We start from the raw sequence: 21,342 nt of genomic DNA on the forward strand, positions 1-21,342 counted from the left end.
TCTAATATATATTATCATCTAGCAGTATAATTTTATCTGCAGAACAAGTAAACTTTATAGTTCCACTTGTATTTACACAAATCACCATCATCAAGAAGTTCCCAAATGTAAGTTTCAAGTTTGATTAACCGACTTAAGGTTTATTTATGCTTTTTGAGCGCTAGATGAAAGTGCTACCCAAGGAGCAGCGTTCATTTTCGTAACACAAACAGCTAATAAAGTCAAATAGTTTGCAACACATTTTCAGTTTTCAGTGTTATTTAGCAGGCCATTGGACAATTTTTGCTGTTCCATAGAAACCAAACCTCAAGCTATGAATCAGCACTCCGCACTCCGTTTGACAGTCTCGCATACTCTCCTATTGTATCCACGCTTTGTTCTTACTGTGGAGTCCAACATGAGATATCAATCGGCAGTCCAACTCTGCTCGACAATCTCGCGCACTCTCCTGTTGTATTCGCGCTTGTTCTCACTGAACATCCGAGCAGCTTCTGAATTTGCAGGGGAGTTTGGGTTTGGATCACAAAGCAATGACTGCATACACAAAATAAGAGAGGTTTAAAACAAGTCTGAGAGAGAGAGAGAGAGAGAGAGAGAGATCACCATAAGTGTCATACAAGTTAAATGAAATAAAATCACAGTTTTATAACCTATCTGGGTTAGAACTGATGATTCTTAACCGACATGTTTACAAGAAAAGTTACCTCTATTGCCTCCAATTGTTTATCCTGAAGCCCAATTTCTATATGTTCCATGTATACACACAACAGGTCAATGCTAAGCAATATCATACATATGATGCATGCACAGGAATAAAGATCTAGATTCTGGATCCTTCACATGAATGAATGATAGGATAAAAAAATATATGCCATTATCATCATTATAATGAAAGATCTTCCAACAAAATATCAGAAGTTGGTTGTCTATAGAGCTTCGCAAAGGTAACCAATGTTTTCGCTTCAAACATCTTCCATAAGGAAGTTTACGATATTAGGCAGGTGGTTTCAAAGCATATACTATGAAGGGTGGAATTGGAATTAAAAATTTTATTCCATGGTCCTGAGCCGCAAATGAAAGCCTGAAGAAATTATAACCTACCTGAATAGATGTCAGTATTGCAGCTACATCATAAATTGGACTCCATTGATTTTGTAGAATGTCCAACAGATGCTTCCATCAGCATATACTGACAAATTTGCAGGATAAAATAGGGATCAGATCAAGAATGGCTAAAACTGTTGATTACCAAAATATAAAAGCACAGAGATAAAACTTATATCATAATAAGAAAATAAAATATAATATAGTATCAAAAGACGAGAACCAGAAACTAAAGTTGAACATGTAAATTTGCCATGTCAACATCAGCTTCAAAGCTTCAGTTGTACGGATGCTTATGACACAAGAAGCTAGCAAATGATGTCATTGTGTTTACTAAACATTCGCTCATGTTTGCAGATTCAGAAACAAATACTACATAGTCCTCCTTAAACACCCACTTAGGGATTCATTCAGAAAGCACAAGTATCAATCACTTTCTCAATATTAGGTCTACTTATTCAAAGGTATAGTTAACAAAAAATAACAGCATGAAAAATGAGATAAGCACAAATGCTAGAGTTGCACCCTATGTATTGCACCTATAATTCGAGAAAGAATAAGTTTTCTTGCACAATGTCTAAAATGTTGAAGCTAGTAATAAAAAGTTTAAAAACCGCCTGGCAGGCAATAATAAATGAAATGTAAGCTGAAAACGTGGATGCAGTTAAAAATAATAGGATTTGTCTAGAGGCTTACTATTTGGATGGAACATTCGAGATACAAAACGAACCGTAGGTGGCTTGTTTGGGTAATCCTCCGTGAACTGAAGTGTCAGCTTAAACGTACCTAAAAGACTCAAAAAGTCAAAGCATGTATTAATTTATAGTTGTTAGCAGTTTACCTGCATTATGTGATAAAAGTATCCGGTCATAATTCTCCAAGCTATAATACTTAAATTCTACTATTCAAATTAAAATTCACAACAGAAATATGCATGAATAATTCCGTCCTCACTTTAAGGTCAATGCAGAGGTCTTATAGTCATCCTCTCAAAACATCCTTAATAATAATCTTGAGGCCATTGAATTAAAAAAATTACTAAGGTTCAAGTCCATGGGAAAAGATTGTTCACTTATGTTTCACCTATTCGCATGAAAAATAAGTCTATGAGAGCATTAAAAATGCCACTCCCCATCGAACAAATCAAACTTCAGCCTTTGAAGCATTTAACCAATTACTATATGGGAAATTGATAACATCATTATTGGAGTACGGAACTATTGATGAATTGTCTCCAATTAGATGGATTATATCAACATATAGTGTGCATAACAATCTTTTAAAGAGTCAGTGAAACAAATCAACCAAAGATCCATAGACAATTTGGTACTTCAAACCAAAATATGCACCACAATTTATTTTACCTCCATCCCATGGGGTATCATCAGGCCTGCAAATCCATCAAGTAAAGACATTAGCACTGTATTGAATCTTAATCTAAAAAAGAATATGGGTCCATTCTTATTTTATCATATACCCAAATATAACAGCATTCCAGAGCATAATGTTGTTATCTTGAGGAGCACCACTAATTCCAGCAGGAGGATCTTGCTGCAACCTCTTAAAATCCCTCATCAGTCTCTTCCTCGCGGGAGTCGACATTCTCACCACCTCCTGTAGATTTAAGGAAACCAATCCCGAATCAATACAAGATGCAAAAAATGAACTATAAATCAAATTTAACATTAACAGAAACCAAACCAGACTAAAATCAGACTTCTGCAAGTAAACCAAGATTTGGATGAGTTCTATAACTTTATATGCAGACTGACATTCAAACCTCAATATTTACTTGAGGTGCATGCAAAGGCCCACTCAAGGGCTACACAACAAGAAGCAACTCATTCCAATCCTATAAACTCTAGTTGACATCCCACGGTTCTAATTAACATTCACAACTTTGAATCTCAAACAACAATTGCTAGGAAACATCGATTTAAATGCTACTCCTACAGAAAAAGGTGGGAAATTGCTTACAGATAAAGAAATTGAGACAAAAGGACCAAATATGACAGAAAGCACACTTTTGCTTTTAAATTCTGTTCAGGACACTGATTGAGTAAATCACAACCATTAAACATGAAACTAAGATTGTAATTCAATCATTTCTAGAATTATTTGAACAAATTAACACCTAGCATAAAAACCCGTAGAATCTACGCGTAGGACGTTAAAATCGCATGAAAATAAGCTAAAAACAAATCTAATTAACACCAAAGATCCATAACAATAACAACGATAATAAGCTTCAACTATCTTAGCAATCAAACCGAGAACTTTCCTTTGATATGTAATTATCATACACAAATCTAAGCAAAATTAAAGAAACAAGCCAAAATGAACAAATCTAGTTCTAGAAATAGAAATCAAAGAACAATAAAAGGGATCAAAAAGACTTTCATACAGAGTAAACGCGGCGAGTTAACCAAGATTCTCCAAAAGAAAGCTTAACAATCACAACGAGTTAACAACAGGAAAAAGAAAAAAAGGTTTTCTTTCCCGATATTTGCTCAGGAAACAAACGGAAATTTTTATCAGAGAACCATTTTCTTAAAAATAAGACAAAGGTCTTTTCTTCTCAATTAATTATAAACCAATTGATTCCATTAATTTAAAATTTAATAGATTTAATATTTATGTTTATAATATTTAATTTAATTCTTTTGTGTATTAAAGTAGTAATTAAAAATTACATTTTTAAAAAAATAATAAATTATTATTATTATATCAAAAAATAAGAAGAATGTATCATATTATTTTTAGAAGAAGGACAAGTAATTTAAAAGACAAACAAAAGTTAAATTAATAAAAAAAATTAAATATATTAAATTATTTAAATTAAAATTAAATTGATAAAATATATAGTTTAAGGATAAATTATTATTATATTATATTATTTTATTATTGTATTTAATATTTAATTTTTAATAATCTGTTTATATTTTAGTAAAATGATATATTTATATATATATATATATATTTTAAAATATTTATTATAAAAACACATATTAAATAAGTATGTTTGAAAAAATGGGCGAATAGTCCATTTGATATCTACTTTTTGCTATTTTTTAATGAAAATTTTCCATTAACAATTCAATTAATTTATTATTATTTTATTTGGGTGGGCCCTTGCTGCCAAGTGATTGCGGAACTACGACATGCATAAACATTCCTACGTGTAATTTTGTTTTATCATATATGACAATAATAAAAAGATTAATTTAATTAATTTTTTTCTACAATGCTCTTTAGAATGAAAAAGATACTTGCATGTTAATTTTATCCAGAAAGCTTGGGGACACAGACGGCCCAAAATAAATATTACATTTTTTTATATAAATGAAAGTAATTAATTTATTAAAATATTTAAAATTACAATAAAAATTTTATAATTATAAACATAAACTGAACATATAACCATGACATTCTCTATAACTATTGACAAAAAAATTAGTCACTTGAAATCATACAAAAAGCTTAGAATGAAAAGGTTAAACATTTATCAAAAAAAACCCGAATAAATATATATATGAATATATTTTGTTGTATCAGCAAACGAACCATAATAAGGAATCAAACTACTAAAAAAACACATATAATAAAAATCGAGTTATTAGAAACTAAAAAATAAATAAGAGGAGAAAAACAATATAAAAAAATATTAACGATCAAAAACCAACACTAAAATTATATTACCGCCAACCAACAAAGATGAAAAAAGAAATAGGCAATAGCACAAACTTTAGAGAAAACTATGATTTTATCATAAGAAAAAATTAAATATCATTTTTAAAATAGAATAAAATAATTAAATCTACATAATGGATCATGTTGGATAGCATTCTAGTCTTAATAATTTTAGGTTCAAATTTAGTACTGAATAATGTTTTATTTCATTACAAAATAATATGAATACAATATGTTTTTAAAAATATATGTCCTATTTATACAAAGGATAATATTTCCTACGACATTAGCTTAACTGGCTTCATAATCACCTGGTCTAGCCTTGCCTTTAATCAATCCCCACCCCAAGTATATCCGAGTAAAAATGCCAAATGGTACAACGATGCCAAATAATCAGTGAGGCCGACCCTCCCCGCTATCCCGAAACAAATACAATAATACAGGTTCAACATTCTTCGACTCGATGATCGATATCCGTATAGGATATATACACTTCGAAAAATAGATAATGCCCATGGTTTACATTTAAGATGCTTCCCAAACCTTGTAATCTTTCCCTTCAAGGGCTACAGACCATCTTTGGGGACCACTTGGAGGCTCATAATAACCTGGTCCGATCTTCATTGCGACTTTTTCGTCCATGATGGCTGCATAAACATCCCTCTCTCTTGGACAATTTTAATCTGCCATTATATAATTCACAACATGAAGTTAGTATATTCCTTTGTTGAAATCCGCTTGTCAATATTTATCCAGGTTGGTGATTTTGCCAACAAAAATAACTGCCTATAGGATTCATGCAATCTGAATAAACAAGTTAGATGAACTCGAATCAGTCCAGCAAACATTTCCGGTTTTTCACACACGGTACTTTGGAATTCTAATAAACAGTCTATGTTTACTTCCTAAAATTTTCTCTTTATAACGATCAGATTGTGTTAGTTCTCAAGTATAAAGGTGAGAAAATTATTTGGAAAAGCTTCCCACATAAACCTTAGTACACCAATATGAAGCGAAGTATTTGATACTCACTGTACTCCGGCAATGGATTTGGTTTCTGTTTCTGATAGAGAAGGGCAGCAATTTCAGATCGATAATGAGAGAAAATGTGATCGTAGAACACAGCTGGTGTTCCTGGATGAGTCAAGATATAAGCATATCCTTGCACTTCTTTTCCACCTGGAAACCTCCAATGACCCTACAAGAGTGTTGCAAAAACAAAGGATTAATGGATAAGGGAAAAAATAAATCTCTCTCCTCAAAGTTTGAACTTCACGTTCTTTCTCCTCAAAATAAAATTGCAGTGAACATATATTAACCCATATATGAAGGCGAATACTGTGCACTCTGACTTAATATTAAAAGTGAACTGGACTTACCTTGAACTTAAAGAAGTAACAATATCTAGCTTAAAGCATTTTACAAAAAAGAATCATTTAGGATCAATTAAGAAATTCATAGGACTCTACATGTGAACACTGCTTTCTTCCATAAAATGTTTGAACTGAGTAAATTTCAAATGAAACCTAAAGAAAATTTATTTTGTACATGAGAACGAAAAGAAGAACTCCAACAATTTCATGCCTCGTTTCAGTTCAGGGTAATTATAACATGCACTTGATTTTGCATGCATCATTTGGATTACTTCAGCTGGCAAAAAAACAAAAACTAGAAGAGTTAAAGACTTTGAGTGAGATTCAACCTGGGTAGAACCAGTGTCATGATTCTCTATGAAGGTAACAGCACGAGATGGCCACCATCCGACAACCCCAGGAGGCCTCCCTTTCTGATCTGATAATCTCCAATATCCATCTTTCCAGAGCCTGAGGGAAATTATCCGTAAAAATAACATTTGCCTTACTACTTTAGGAAATTATTAGAAAAAATTGCCAAGGAGAATCGGCCAAGAGGAAGAGGTTAGAGAAGTAAAAAAATAAAATCCTCAGAGTTTCTCGACCTCTTAAATGTTTGAATGATGCAGAAGATACAGGATAACATGCATGCCATAAAAGCTAGGTGTAATACACCTGGAAACACCAATGGTAGTTCTCAATTTGTAGGAAGAGCAACGACAGCAACCAATAGAAAAGGTTGTATTTTTTCTTTCACTAAAATTCTACAGAGAAATTGAAAGAAACTTACTGAATGAAGAATCCCCTTGGTTGTGACATCAAATGCACCAGCAGTTCCATTAGTGGCATTGATCCAGTCAATGATTCTCTGCCGATGGGATCTTGGTTGCGGTCCATTTCACCGTATGTGTAACTAAGAGAATCCCAATATTCACCCACAGCAAAGTAAGGTTCACTGGCATCCAAGTAGTCCTTGACATAACCACCCCAAAATCCTCTGACAAAATCCAGCCTCCATCCATCATAACCAATTTCTTGTCTACATGTCACAAAATGACAGCAAAATATCAAATCAATAAATCATGCAGTACGTATGTATTATAAAGAAACATGAAGTAAGAAATGTTCTTGAAAGAAACAGAAGACGACTTGTCATTGAAGGGGGAGAGGGGTGGAGTTCAATAATTTTTTTTTTAATCTGGAATAAGTACAAATATGAAGGAATAACAACAATTCTTTACCACAGAGGTCGCTTGGTTCATGCGGAGTCAAATAGTTAAAGTGTAAAATAGGGGAGTTTAACCAAAAAGTAGAACCTAAGATTAAGCAATTGAAACAATCAAATATCTCAACGGAATGCATTTTGATGCAAGACGACTATTAATAGCTATGCCAAGAGAATCCATTATCAAATAACTTCTTTATTTTCACAAACCTTCTGTAAATTAGGCCATACAGTGAGAAAAAAAAGAAACTTTCTTCTCTATTTTTTTCTTTTTTGTGAAAGGAAAAGGTTAAATTTCAAATATGGAGGATTGGGCTGAAAACTTGTGACAAATACCACTATTTTGCACCTTGTTGTTTACAGAACGGAAAATTTTCAATTAGCACCCCTGTTTCTCTTGGGAAACGTATTGAATTAGAAACAAAGGATGAATACTAATAATATAAACTGCAACTGTGTTTCTAGTTTCATTTACGTAATCCTATTGGGAAAACTTGTGACAAATAACCACTATTTTGCACCTTGTTGTTTACAGAACGGAAAATTTTCAATTAGCACACCCTGTTTCTCTTGGGAAACGTATTGAATTAGAAACAAAGGATGAATACTAATTAATATAAACTGCAACTGTGTTTCTAGTTCATTTACGTAATCATCCTATTGGCAGCGTATAGAATTATGTGAACAAACAGCACAATCCATAGTAGCTGCAAATAATATATAAATATTTCATGATGCCTATATTGTATATCTTCTATTCTCAATATAGAAGGTTTTAAGTAAGATCTGACACAACACAAGACAACGTTATCACTAGTGTTGAACCAAATATTCAGCATATATCCAGCTGTTTCCATTGCATAACTTTTGACAGGGAAAGAAAAGAAGGCAAAAGCATGATCAAACTAAGAAAATACACGCTTTACTAATCCTTTCATGCATATAAGATAGTATAAAGAAATTAGATTAAATTTTAACCTCAGCCAGCCAAGCCATTCTTTGAGATCCTTCCTCACAAACTCTTGGGAATGATCAATGTTTGGAGCAGCATGGAAATTATCTCCACTACTTTTGTTGCCCCGCCCCTGTATAAGAAATTGCAACATATCAAGCATAAAATAAGAAATGTTATTCAGGTTTGGATTGAAAATTTGGATAACAAGCATAAACACATGCATGAAGCTAGATGAACAATGTTTTCCTATAACAATCAAAATTTATAGGTAAGCCGTATAGGAACTTGTGCAACAACTCAGTCGTAAGCCAACTAAGGAATTTAAGATATGCTATCTATGAACCTCTTGAATGTCCTATGTTTCTCGAAGCTTCCAGAACAAAAGAAAACATCAATACCTGAAAATGAGGATCGTCACCAACCACTGCACGATCATCCCAATTTAGGCGCCCACCAAAAATATTCCATATACCATTCTGATTTTTGAAGTGTGCACAACGGTGATTCAATACAACATCACCGAGAACTTTTAGACCAACTTCATGGAGGCTCTTCACAAGTTCCTTCAGCTCATCAATAGATCCATATCTGATAAATCAAGAAAAATTACACAATGTTTTGCTTTAGTCCCTTTGAGGATCATGGAACACATATTTTCTTTCATATGCAAGAAATAACTATTGATTTTCTACACCTTTGGATGTCCAATAGGTATTTGCATGCTATATCTTAGACTAATAAGAGTAACAGAAGTCTCATTTTAGTTTTACCATGGCAGTTAGTAAACAACAAGTTGCAGAAGAGAAGGTCCACGATCTGATACTTGGAACCAACGTTATATGAGCTACTGAAGCAAACCTAAAAAAATGCAGTTTCATCTCTCTTTTTCCCTATTAGAGATTCTCGGTTATAATTATCATAAAGTACTTGTTATGTAAAAGAATTTGAAAGTTCATATTTGCAAGTTTCAGCTTCTATGACCTAGTCCAAGCACCAAATGGTCTACCCTGAAAGATTGACCAACGTACAAGCTTGAAATATGTACCTGGAATTTAGATTATACAAGTCCTTTGGCATGTATCCTTCAGGTGACACAGACTCTGTTGGTGGTGGTAGCCAAATCACAGTAAATCCAAGCGAAGATATTTCTGAAGCTCTCTCTTTGAGTTCCATATACCATCGTCCAGATTTATGAGATTCCCAGTTGAAACCTTGCAACAATATTTCAAAACCTGTGCCTGTTCCAGAGGATATTTTAACAGCAGGATGTACTGTATCAGTACCAGTTTCTGAAACATCTTCCTCTGGATAAGTTGCAATGGAGCTCCGGAAGATGCTATAAGCTTCTGCAGCTAGCTGTTCAATTTCTTCAAGAATGCTTTCTTGTGCTTCCTTTGTTTGGGTCTTCTGACTCTTCTCAGCGCTAAGGCCAGTAACCAAGTTTCGTATCTCATTGATGATACCATCCGTATATGATTTACTAGAAATTTCTTCACTTGTAGTATCAGATTGACCCCGTTGACCCAGAACACTACTTGCACCATAGAGGGGAACATAGAAGTCGTCTTCTTTAAATTTCAACCAAGTGTTATCGTCGAGCTTGAGGACAAAAAGAAATCCAAAAACTTCTTCATCTAAAGTGAATAATGCTCCTGATCTGTTTCCTGTAGCTTTTGCCTGCAAAAAAGAAGGATTTTGACGTAAGAACAATACTTCTAAACCAAGAGGGTCAAAAAGGGGAAAAAGTTGGTCAAAACCCTATAACAAGGCTACATCAAATAGATTCTTTTAGACATTTACACTTGATAAATAGCATGGTCGCAAACTATGATTAGTGATGTCTTCTGATATTTACATCCTTTAGTAACTACAGAGAGGTGTTCCAGCATAATCTAACAAAAATCTTTGTATCTGTGCCCCAAAAAATTATATGCTTTGATTTATCACAAGTAATAAAGGAAAACAAAGCAACAGTGTGAAATTGGTATAAAATTATTTGCTGACATGTCAACAAGAATATATATGCTTACTTAACATGTTTTAGCAAGAATAGAACTATTTGTTTGTGGTAAGAACTCAGCTTACGTTTAAGTTATCAATGAGAAATATAGTTACAATTCACACCTGCAACAAAGTGCGTAAAGCCTTGTTCTTGAATAGAGTTGTTTCCGGTGGATATGGAGCAGCAGGAGTTTCCCATCTTTTAGCATCATCTCTGCAAATGCCCCAGTGAACCACAACATCTCCAGGTATATCAGTTTCCAAATACAACATAAATTTTGCAGTTTCAGGTGACTTCCTAACAGCGACACTCACAATGTTATCAACAGAAACTTCTTTTACTGTTGACTGCCACATAGAACCCTTCAAGGGGACTATTCTTACTTTTAGAGTCCTTGGACTCGTTGTTGTTGTTGTTTGGAATATCAGGAGGTGATGCTTCTGTTTTAAGTAGCGCATTAGAGAATTGCTGTAGAGCACCTAGGATCAGGAGAAGCCAAGGGAAAGGATCAGTATATCACTGAACAAGGAACAGAGAGAATACGAAAGATATGGTAGAAAAATAGTCCACTGTGTTCCCACCCTGAACCACATCCCATGAATCAGGCTCGGAGGGGATCCCCTAAATTATCAGAAAGTAGGCCACTTGACTCATTATTCTATATTGTTCTGTAACTGAACCTAAGAGGCTTTAGGGAACGAGGCAGAATTCAATCTCTGATACACTAACTATAATTCGTGATTGCACAGGTCACAGACCACACGGAATACAAGGACGATAACAATAAAGTGATTGAGTGATGTTAATCCTACCCATCTTTTCAGTAAATTAAGCCATTGTCAGTTTACAATAAAAGTTAATTATCAGTTCAAAACCACTGAATTTCATGATCTATAATATATATTATATCAGGAATGATTACTGTTCACACTAGAATTTGGTATTAAAAAAGTTATACTTGATTAATTTAAACGAATAGCAGAAACTGATTTCTTGAATAAGTTGGGATTCTTGCACAAAAGAAAAGAAAAAAAGAATATAGCGGACAGAATATAACACTTTCAGCAACCTGACCATACACCAAACCCTGTTTTTGCTCCAACTGTATTGCCATCATCCTCGAGGTAATCCACCAGAGGCACCTTAAAATCCCTACCTCTGTGCTGATACCATGCTCCAGTTTCTTCATCCTGCAGCAACATATTACCCCACAAATAATAAGATTGACTGATGTTTAGTATATCTAATGAGAAGCATTTACTCAATCAATTAATATTGGAAATACAAACCTTGAACACAAAATGTATAGCAGCAATTTCACTGCTGGGGTTAAAATCGATCTTTACTTCGTGAAACATATCTCCTTTAGACGATGTCTTCAAGGGAGTGTCAATAGCATAGTCCTGAAAATATTCCACTTACCCAATACGGTTATGTTCATAATGAAAAGGCAGCCAGAAATACAAAAATTAGAAGCCAATTCATACTCTAATTGGAATTGAACCAGGAGGTCATGTTTTAGGAGGTTGATCCATTCACTGCAAAATTCAAAGACAATCTATTACTAAACAGAAAAACAAGTACTAAATACCCTTCTATTTTGATAACTAAACTCCCCGACAGTAAAGTAGAATCTTTCTGTGCACGAATAAAATTCAAATCCTTAACCTACAAAAACATCTGAGGAACTCTTAGAATCAAGGCTAACCTGCCACTATCGCCAAGATAAGAAACTCCCCAATGAAGTATCCACTTTCCTGGAAGACTACATCCTATTGTAAGCTGCCAATCCAGCTGGTTCTTCGATTGATCTAGCCTGATGAAAATTTTTCCCTCCACCTAACATTTCAAATCAAAGAAATTCATAGCCAATCAAAACGAGAGAAAACATCGAATTAAACCGAAACCTAATCCTTGATCTCTGTTCAAATTATCAGTAATTTCTTTTCTCCAAAGTTATATTGATACTAGAATAGTGTAGTCAGATCTGTTAGAGTTGAAAACAGTACTTTTTCCCAGGAATTATTACAGTGTATTGAATTAAGCTTCATTGATCAGCAGGACTTACAAAACTAACATCAAACTTTTTAAACTTTCCAAACATATCAAGCAACGCTATTTCAAAGTACTAACAAATACACAATAAAGCCGAAGATTAGAAAACCTTTTCAATTCGCTTGACGGGAAAAGTCTCCTTGTACAAGACGTCATCGGAAGAGGAGGTATCGAAGTTGTCAACAAGAGCTGTTTCCGATGAGTTGGCTCTGACGACATGACTCGACCGGCTAGGCTTGAAGCTACAAAAGCAAGAGCTCCGAAAGTGGATAATCTTCCGATTTCGAGAACAATCCAATGAGCGAGACGGTTTCAACAACACCTTAGATTTGGGACGAAGTAAAAGCGTAGGATTCTGGAGAAGCGAGTCTACGGTAACCGCCGCCATGGCCGGTGGACAAAGCAAGTGGAAAGACGTAGATTTTTATTTTTGACTTCTTTTGCGGAATCTCGTAGAAGAGAAAGTTGAGGAGGTGATGATGGATTGCTGTAATTATTGCACCGTTTTTGGTGGATCGTTAATTTAGCACCAAACAAAATGAAAATATCATCGAGATCTCCAGCAATTTCGAAAATAACACAAGTGTATCCTTTTTTAAGTTAAGCAGATATAATATAAATGCTCCATTTTTTGCTTTTGACAGAATTCAAATCCAGCACGTTAGCTGTTCGGCTAAAGATTATACTTTTTAATTTGGTTTATGGGAAAATCTCACGTGAGGCTGCCGCACAGTAGAATTCTCCTTTATTTACCTACTATCAATCATTTAAAAGTTAATTTCTGAATAAACATTTATTTCATATTAATTTTTCAATTGATAAATTTTTAATCGTATAGATTAAAGATGTATCCTATTAATATCTTTAAAAGATATTTTTATACGAAAGTTATACTTGGTCACGAGGGGTCATTTCCCCCTCATTCTAATTATTTAAAAGAATATCTGAGTAAATCATAAATTAAAGTTTTTTAATTTTAATTTATTTTATTTTCCCCATTTCTTTTTCTATGATATTACAATTTGCCTCCTCGTATTTATGATTAATTATATTTTGCTTCCTTGAGTTTTGAATCCTGACTCTATCCCTGAGGACTAACATTTCAACGTTACTATAATAATAATAATAATAATAATAAAATTATTATAATGAAAAATAATACAAGATTATTATTATTATAATAATTAAAAAAATGATATTATATTAAAAATGAAAACATTGCATTTCTTTTGACTTCTCCGTGAATGAGTTCACAGTATGGTTGTATGTTTCGCATGAGATTTTTCAGTATTAGTTGCTCTTCGATAGGATCGTCATCAGTATTATGTTTGTCATCTTGGTTCACATTATGTCTGATATTGTCGACATTAATGTGTATTGTCGACGTTGATGATGATAAATGACATGTGAAGAATAATGAATGCATAAGTGTTTGTCCAATAATCACAAAAATACGAAAAATATCATCGCTAAAAATAACGTCTTTGGTTGAATTGTAATACCCCTAACCTGTACTCGACCCGGATACGAATCTGAGGTGTCACATTGACTTTTCAAATTATATTTTATTAACAAATAAGTAAAATTTGAACTTTTATTCATAATAAAATAAATGAAACCCTTTAATTTAAAGTATTTAACAAAACCCAAATTCATACTTAAACCACATTCATAATTAAATAAAGTCTTTAATAATTTACATAAATACAAAAATATGAGTTTACAAAAATAGATCACAAAATTTCAAATTAAACGAATAGTATATGCCAACAATTTACAATTTAAAAGAACCTACATTTAATTTGTCTTGATCTGATCTTTACAAGAGAATACTATCCACAACAAACTTCAACCTTTAGTTTTCTTCAAACCTACGAGTGAGGAAATCACACGTTAAGTCGATGACTTAGTGAGGCAATTACGGGCGACTAAAAATATATAATCAAAATCATTATTTATTTCATAGAAACATTTCATAAGGAATTCAAATTATTTTCCATAACAAGAATGTATATTTTTATACATTATTCGTTTTATATAACTTTGTTTTCAATGTCCAACGTATACTACTGAGAACTCTAAGTATTTGAGTACATTAGATTGTGCACTAATGTTGTCACCACAGTTCGCATAATTTGCACCAAAGTGCCACATAAATTGTCCCGAATGACCACATAAAAACCCTCGACTCTTGACATGCCAACTATACCCTAATCCTCATACATATATCTTGGGCTTTTAACCACATAATTATTTGTCATTCATTATTCGAAGTATCTCTTATTCACATAGATACTTTCACATTGAGTATTTTCGTGTACACATGTTCACATGTCACATTTCCATAATCATATACACATAATCATCAAACATAGCTTAAATAATAGAAATTAAATAAAACATTATAGAAATATAACATAAAAGAAATTGAAAGGTTTTCGATCGAAAACACTGAGGTTGACTATCGCAAGTCTTCCTCCATTCTAATACAAAACCAAGGAGAGTGTGGGGGTAACGAACAAAGATGAGCTAGGTAAAGGCCTAGGTTTAGGTTTGTTGCAGGCTTGAATTTGAGTTGGGCTTGGAGTATTCGACTCGGTGGGCCCATGTGGGTTAGTTCGAACAAATATGAGTGCAAACAGTATGTCCCGTTCGATCTGTCATAGTATTATATACTGAATTTGGGTGATATTTTCTGTTAAATTTGGCGTGGTACGGTATGTTGAATTTGGTATTGCATTTCCCACAAATTTGGTATACTATGTTCTACAGAATCTGCATAACAAATTTTCAGCATATTTTACCAAGGCATTAAGATACATTCACCAAACAACCTTCATTATAAATACTCGTAAAATGCCAAAACTCTATCATTATAGGCATGAAGTGATCCTTTCTCAACGGACACACTATTGAACTAGAATTAGCCCAACACTCGAGATAAATACCATCATCTAAAAGGAGGCAATCATCGAGACCCCTCCACATAAAAGGTCACGTATAAGGCCAATTTTCATTCACAACAAGCTAACACCACACAATGCTACTGATGTCTAGTGAACATATCGATATTCAATACCATGTCAAATATATCGATCTTTCAATAGCATACATTTGTCTATCGGTGTCATACAATAAAAATTCTTAAGAAAGTTATAAAAAATTTATGAATACGATTAACATCCATATAATATAAGGATCAAGTGTTGCAACTCTCCGCTCACATCAGAAAAATGAACTTGTTATCAAGTCTTATACTTTGGTAAGAAAGAAAGAGGGATAAATGTGGTAGACCCAATGAGGGAGGACCAGGGCTCAATTATCGGCTTTCTTCTCCTCCCCTCCATAACTATTACATCTTAACTGTACGTAACCTTTCGCTCAAATCAAAAGGAGTGAACTACTACCATCGATTGGTATCAACCGTCACCATTTGTCAATTATCCTCTGTTGTACACTAACCGGAAACCACCACTCCCAAGTCCCAAGTTATGCCTCAACAAAATTAATTTGATCCAACTGAATAAAATAATATTTTAAACAATTAAAATGTCCGAATGTTAAATCCAAATGATCCGAAGAAATTAAAATGAACATTGATTTCATACAACGTAACATCAAACTAAAAAAAGTAATCCATAATTTAAAAGTCACGGATTAAATAAAGAGCAACCCCCTCCGTTGCCTATGTACAAGCCTATCAACAATATCCTCTAAAGGTAATGCGTGAAATTCAACACGCTAAGCCCACACATAAGCCAGTAGAATCTGTCAACGATAACTGTTTATCGTATGACCTGAGAGCCACGGCCCGTTTCCTGAGTTTCTGTCGCGTTGTTTACTATCGATACGATCACCGAGCTCAAATAATACCCCCTGGCCAAAGAAGCCCAGCAGAGAGAAGTAGCCAAAGATCTCATGCTTGATGGCGCCTCGGTGAAGAAAAATTCAAGTAAGCCTGCCAAGGTGAAAAGATCTGCCGATCCCAGGAACAGATACTGCTCCCGTGTTAATCGCCACTCTTTTTCGCTTGATTTCGACAAGAGCTGCCACTGCCATGGCTATTACTGAAATAAACAAACCGATCCCTATTCGTTGCAATTGCGAGATGCCGGTCTCGGTTTTCGTTAATCTCCGAGCGAATGGGATGATGAATGGTCGTAAACCGGTGCTAGAATCATGATGAAGACGACTGGAAAAACCGGTAGGGAAGCGGGAGGGGTCTTCAATGAACCGAGCTTAGTGTTCATGGTAGCAGCTTGCTCGACTGAGAATGTTGAGAGCTGAGCTAGGCAGCATTGAGAAAATGGTGCAAGCAAATATGGGAAGGATTTTAAGCACAATCTTGACTTCATCTAATTGCTGGACCGAGCATTCGAGTGCCCGGTAACTCGGCTTGTTCACCACTGCTCTGTCGATGAATTTGAGGCTATTCGTCGGAATTTGTTTACAATTTTCTTCAGTTTCCTTGCAGGTTTCTGTTTGATAGGAGGGGCTGGCGGCAAGGTCGCAATGGCATTGCTTGGACTTCGGCCTACGCAAGAATTCAGCGTAGCAGCAAGCAAAACCTGCACAAGCACATACATTAATCATTTCTTATTTTGAGGACTTCAATTTTAGCATACAAAAATGTACCTTGCAAATGGTGGTTAAAGGGCTGCCAAAGGGTATTTTGTTCCTATAGAACGTCGAACCGGAGAGGAAGATCGGGATCGATAACAAGATCGAAATGGTGGAGATCTCGAAACCCCATTCTCACCCTTTGTTATCTTCGATCCAAACAACGAATGTGACGGCAATAAGGGCGCCAAACGAGAGACTGAAGACGAAGTAGTTGAAGAAAGTCGATCTTTGCTTCCTTCCCTTTGGGGTATGCTCATCAAACTGCTCGGCACCATGAGTTGGTAAAGAACCCTTAATCCCTCCAATGCCGAGTGCCACGAGATAGAGTCCTACGAATAGCATAACCGCTTTCGCTCCACTAACTTCCTCGCATGGAATCGACGATGTTGATGGACTGCAGGCAGGTGGCTTTAGGGAGGGAGCCCGAGCTTGTATCGTAAGAATGGTCAAACCCTAATAAAATCATATTCGATTTTATATCAGATATTATCGGAATAAATAAATGATCGATTTATCAACAAGGTTACAGTTGGAATGCTAAAATTGTTGACGGAGTTCAAATGATGATAACTTGATGAAAATAAAAAGGGTACAGGGACAAATTTCTTTCTAACATTTTAAAATGATTACTTTGATTTCTATTTTTATTTTTTGAGATATTTTAACCCAACTTTTCAATTTTGACTAATTGAATGTATATCGTTAGTTGATCGATGGTACTACACGATATTCACATGTCATTTTTATATGTATTTAATTATTGATTTGATATATATCATATTACATAAATTAAAACGTGACATGTATTACATTTAATTATTGATTTGATATATATCATATTACATAAATTAAAAACGTGACATGTATTACACTATCAATTAAACATATGTGAAAATATAACATCAATAATATATTTAATCATTTTCATCCAATATTAATCATTTTGATTAAAATTTAAAATATTAAGGACTAAAATATGAAATAAGATGAGCTAAAACACTAATTTAGACAAATGTGGGGAAATTAATTTTATGATTATGCTTTAAAAAATGGTCCCTTCCTCTCGTATTATCCACACACAAGATTTTGGACAACAATGTCATTTACCAATGAAATCTCGTTGTAATGAACCTGGTGCTGTTTTCTAATAGGCTTTAAAAAGAACGATGATTGTGGGTTAGATTCTCACTTTCGGCCTACCACAGTAACAATTAGCCACACACGTGGTTCATGAACCTGCCTAAAATAAGTACCTATTCGTATATATATATTTTTTTTAATAAAAAAATGTCATTTTTGCTCTTTAGATGATAAACCCATTTTAAGAAAGATTGATTCGATCTTCTAATCTCGTCCCACTTAATATATAGTCAATGGTGGATCACATGACCGTATCCTAGAGGTAGACCATAGGAGCTGTGATGGGACAAATGTGCCCTCCGGCAGTCACCCAAAGTTGCGACGATTTGGACATTGTGAGAACAGGTGTCGAACTAGAGCAGGTGCTTTTCAAACAGGGACAAGATTTCAAAGCAATAAAGACAAAGATAGATATACATGTTTAATTTGCCTAAACCCAGAAAAAAAGAAGTTTCTCATGTGCGATAGAAATAGTTTAAAAGCAACGGGTCCCCGCCACCTTCCCAATCCCATCCCCCAAGGCGTTGCCTTTGATTGAATACGTTTCCATTTCCATGGCGGACCCCATCATTTACTGAATTTTGTTTACTCGACTCAACTTATTTCAACAGAATACTCACTCCTTGATGGTTGCTTGGATCTACTATACCGAAGTTATAGGGTTGCTTGAGCCTATGACGGCCCTCGAACCTTTAATGCTTTGCACAATCAAATGTTTGACCATTGCTTTTACTTTAATTTTTGTGCCTATTTTGCTGTTTTCTTGAAAGTACTCATCTTTTCATGCGGCCCTAACTAATTGCTTTCTCGAAAGAAAGAAAAAATCACCAGAATGCAGAAAACGAAAGAAAAATAATAATATTCGAGTGTGAAGTAGTACCAGAAACTCGATGAATGCGCTTATGAGGTAGAGATGCTAAGTGGTGAGGAAAGTATCCGACAAGAAGCCTCCGAGCAAAGCTAGAAGGAAAGCAGTGCCCATGAAATTGGTGACATTGTTTGCGGATTTAGATGGTGATAAGTGCATGTACTTTGACAGATACATCACCAGGTTGCTGGCATTTGCCAAGTACGCCAAGTTCTCCAGTACTTCCACCAGTGAAACACACCACCAAAACTTCAATCGTTAAAACCTATAAACAGATAAAGTTAAATATAATACAAAAGCTAATTACCCAAGACAAAAGAGGCAGCAAAAATGCCACCATGTTTTCCCTTTAAAGCTGGTCGGTTCCTCCAGTCGGCATAGCCTTCCCATTTGGTATCCTCAAGGTTCAAACCATCTTCCTGTCGACAAATCTCAAAGAAGAAAATAGGGTTATTATAAAAAAAAAAAAAGAGGCTAAGAGGAGAATATCATAAAAGGATAAAATTTTGGGGGGTGAAGGAGGAATTACCCACCATTGTTGGTGTTGTTTCTCCCTCTTTTGTAGAAACACTTTGGTTGGGAAAGCTGGGTGATGAGTGGTGGATGTATATAAAGAGTGGGAGGGAAGGGGAAAACTATGGATTAGAGAATTGTCTAGACACTTTAGAAAATGACTTTGATCCATCCCCATATGGAATTTATGTTATTTTTAACTTGGATGATTTTATTCTTAATATTAATTTTTTTATCTTTAAATAATATCACAAAATCATATAATTTTGACTGTTTGAGGTCTCCCACGGAAATTGTTCTCACCTTGACGTTGGGACAGCCTACTATCCTATCTTCTCTTACCCCATTACATATGAAAATAAGGTCAGCTAATTAAAATAAATTTTACTATAATAATAGTTAAAATATATTTAAATAATAAATGAAGATAATTAATTGAATATTACCATATCTTCCCTACCAAAGGAAAGGAGAGAAAGATGGCACACACCTGCTCTTTGACTTTCGACACAACCACATACTTGGTATATTTTATAATAATTCAATAATATTATCAAAATTTGTAAAGTTGATTGTAATAGGGGTGGAGGATTCTTGGTCACTTGCCTGTTGTTTCAAATCCTCTGTAAGTATTATTTCCAAACCTGACAAGATTGAGAGATACTTTAAAAAAAATACTTAGAAAGCCCCATTTTTATATTATCAATCATATTAAATATTTGTAATCAATCTTTCAAACGCATTTTGATGATTTTAAATACATGTAAGACTAGAAGAAATTCTTATTTTATTTTTGGTATTAAAAATTTTATTAATTTAAAATTATCAACCATATCAGATATAAGGGTTTCATAAAATTTAAAATCTTTAAAAATATATTTAAAATATACAATTTATAAATTTTGAAGTTTACAAGTTTCGAAATTAACAAAATAATATTAAAATTTACTATCCGAGTAAACATTTAGACCTCCAGAAATGATGTGGACATTGCAAAGGTGTAAATATATAACAAGTAGAGGTATAATGATTGTATAACCGTGATATGAGATGATGAATTTCTTATAACATTCAATGATGTAAAATATCATTCAGTGGCACGAATTAACTTACATATGTGGTTAAAAGAATCGTTTTGTTTCTAGAAATTATGAGTTTGAATACCAATAATTATAAAGATGATTTAGCGTTTATTATCAAATAGTTGTGAATACTTAGAACAAATACTCTTTTATATTTATATATATATATATATCATGATGGATTATTTAATTCATCATTATATTATTTACATATAGCCTCGTAGGCAACTAACATCTATCCATATATTCACGTATGAGGAAAATAACATATGTATAGTTGCTTTAGGTTTAGCGTTAATATAGATCAAATTGGATGAATTGACAATTCTTATATATATCATATCATTTAAGGGAAATTCATGTTTGATAACTTATAATTTAGCATATGAATCTTTATGTAAACATGCTTAAACATTGAATTAATCATCATAACATAATTATATATCTTGCATGTTCATTTCCATGCACATTTAATCATACATCATCAATTTTCGCTATTTATTAAAATGGGGTAATAGTCCATTAAGGACCCTAACTTTGCATGTTCCCAATAATTTCTTTTTCTTTCTAATTACACCTCTATTTTTCATTTTGGATGTCTTTCGGCAAAATGGTTCATCAAAGTCTGTTCTAAATATTTTATCGAACATTTTGAGAATGATAATCAAATTTTGAAATTCTACCAATCTCGATATGGTTGCCAACCTAATTTCAACACCCAAAAACTAGAGAT

General features: G+C 33.8%; 3 pseudogenes; all 3 read right to left on the reverse strand.

Moving 5' to 3' along the window:
• Window positions 1-68: 68 nt before the first annotated feature.
• On the reverse strand, window positions 69-20,765 carry LOC120203787 (annotated as a pseudogene).
• Window positions 4,984-12,951, reverse strand: LOC120203784 (annotated as a pseudogene).
• Window positions 16,097-19,636, reverse strand: LOC120203786 (annotated as a pseudogene).
• Window positions 20,766-21,342: the final 577 nt, after the last annotated feature.

Source organism: Hibiscus syriacus, unplaced genomic scaffold (assembly GCF_006381635.1).
Source record: "Hibiscus syriacus cultivar Baekdansim isolate YM2019G1 unplaced genomic scaffold, ASM638163v2 tig00010263_pilon, whole genome shotgun sequence".
In the NCBI taxonomy this organism is placed as follows: domain Eukaryota; kingdom Viridiplantae; phylum Streptophyta; class Magnoliopsida; order Malvales; family Malvaceae; genus Hibiscus; species Hibiscus syriacus.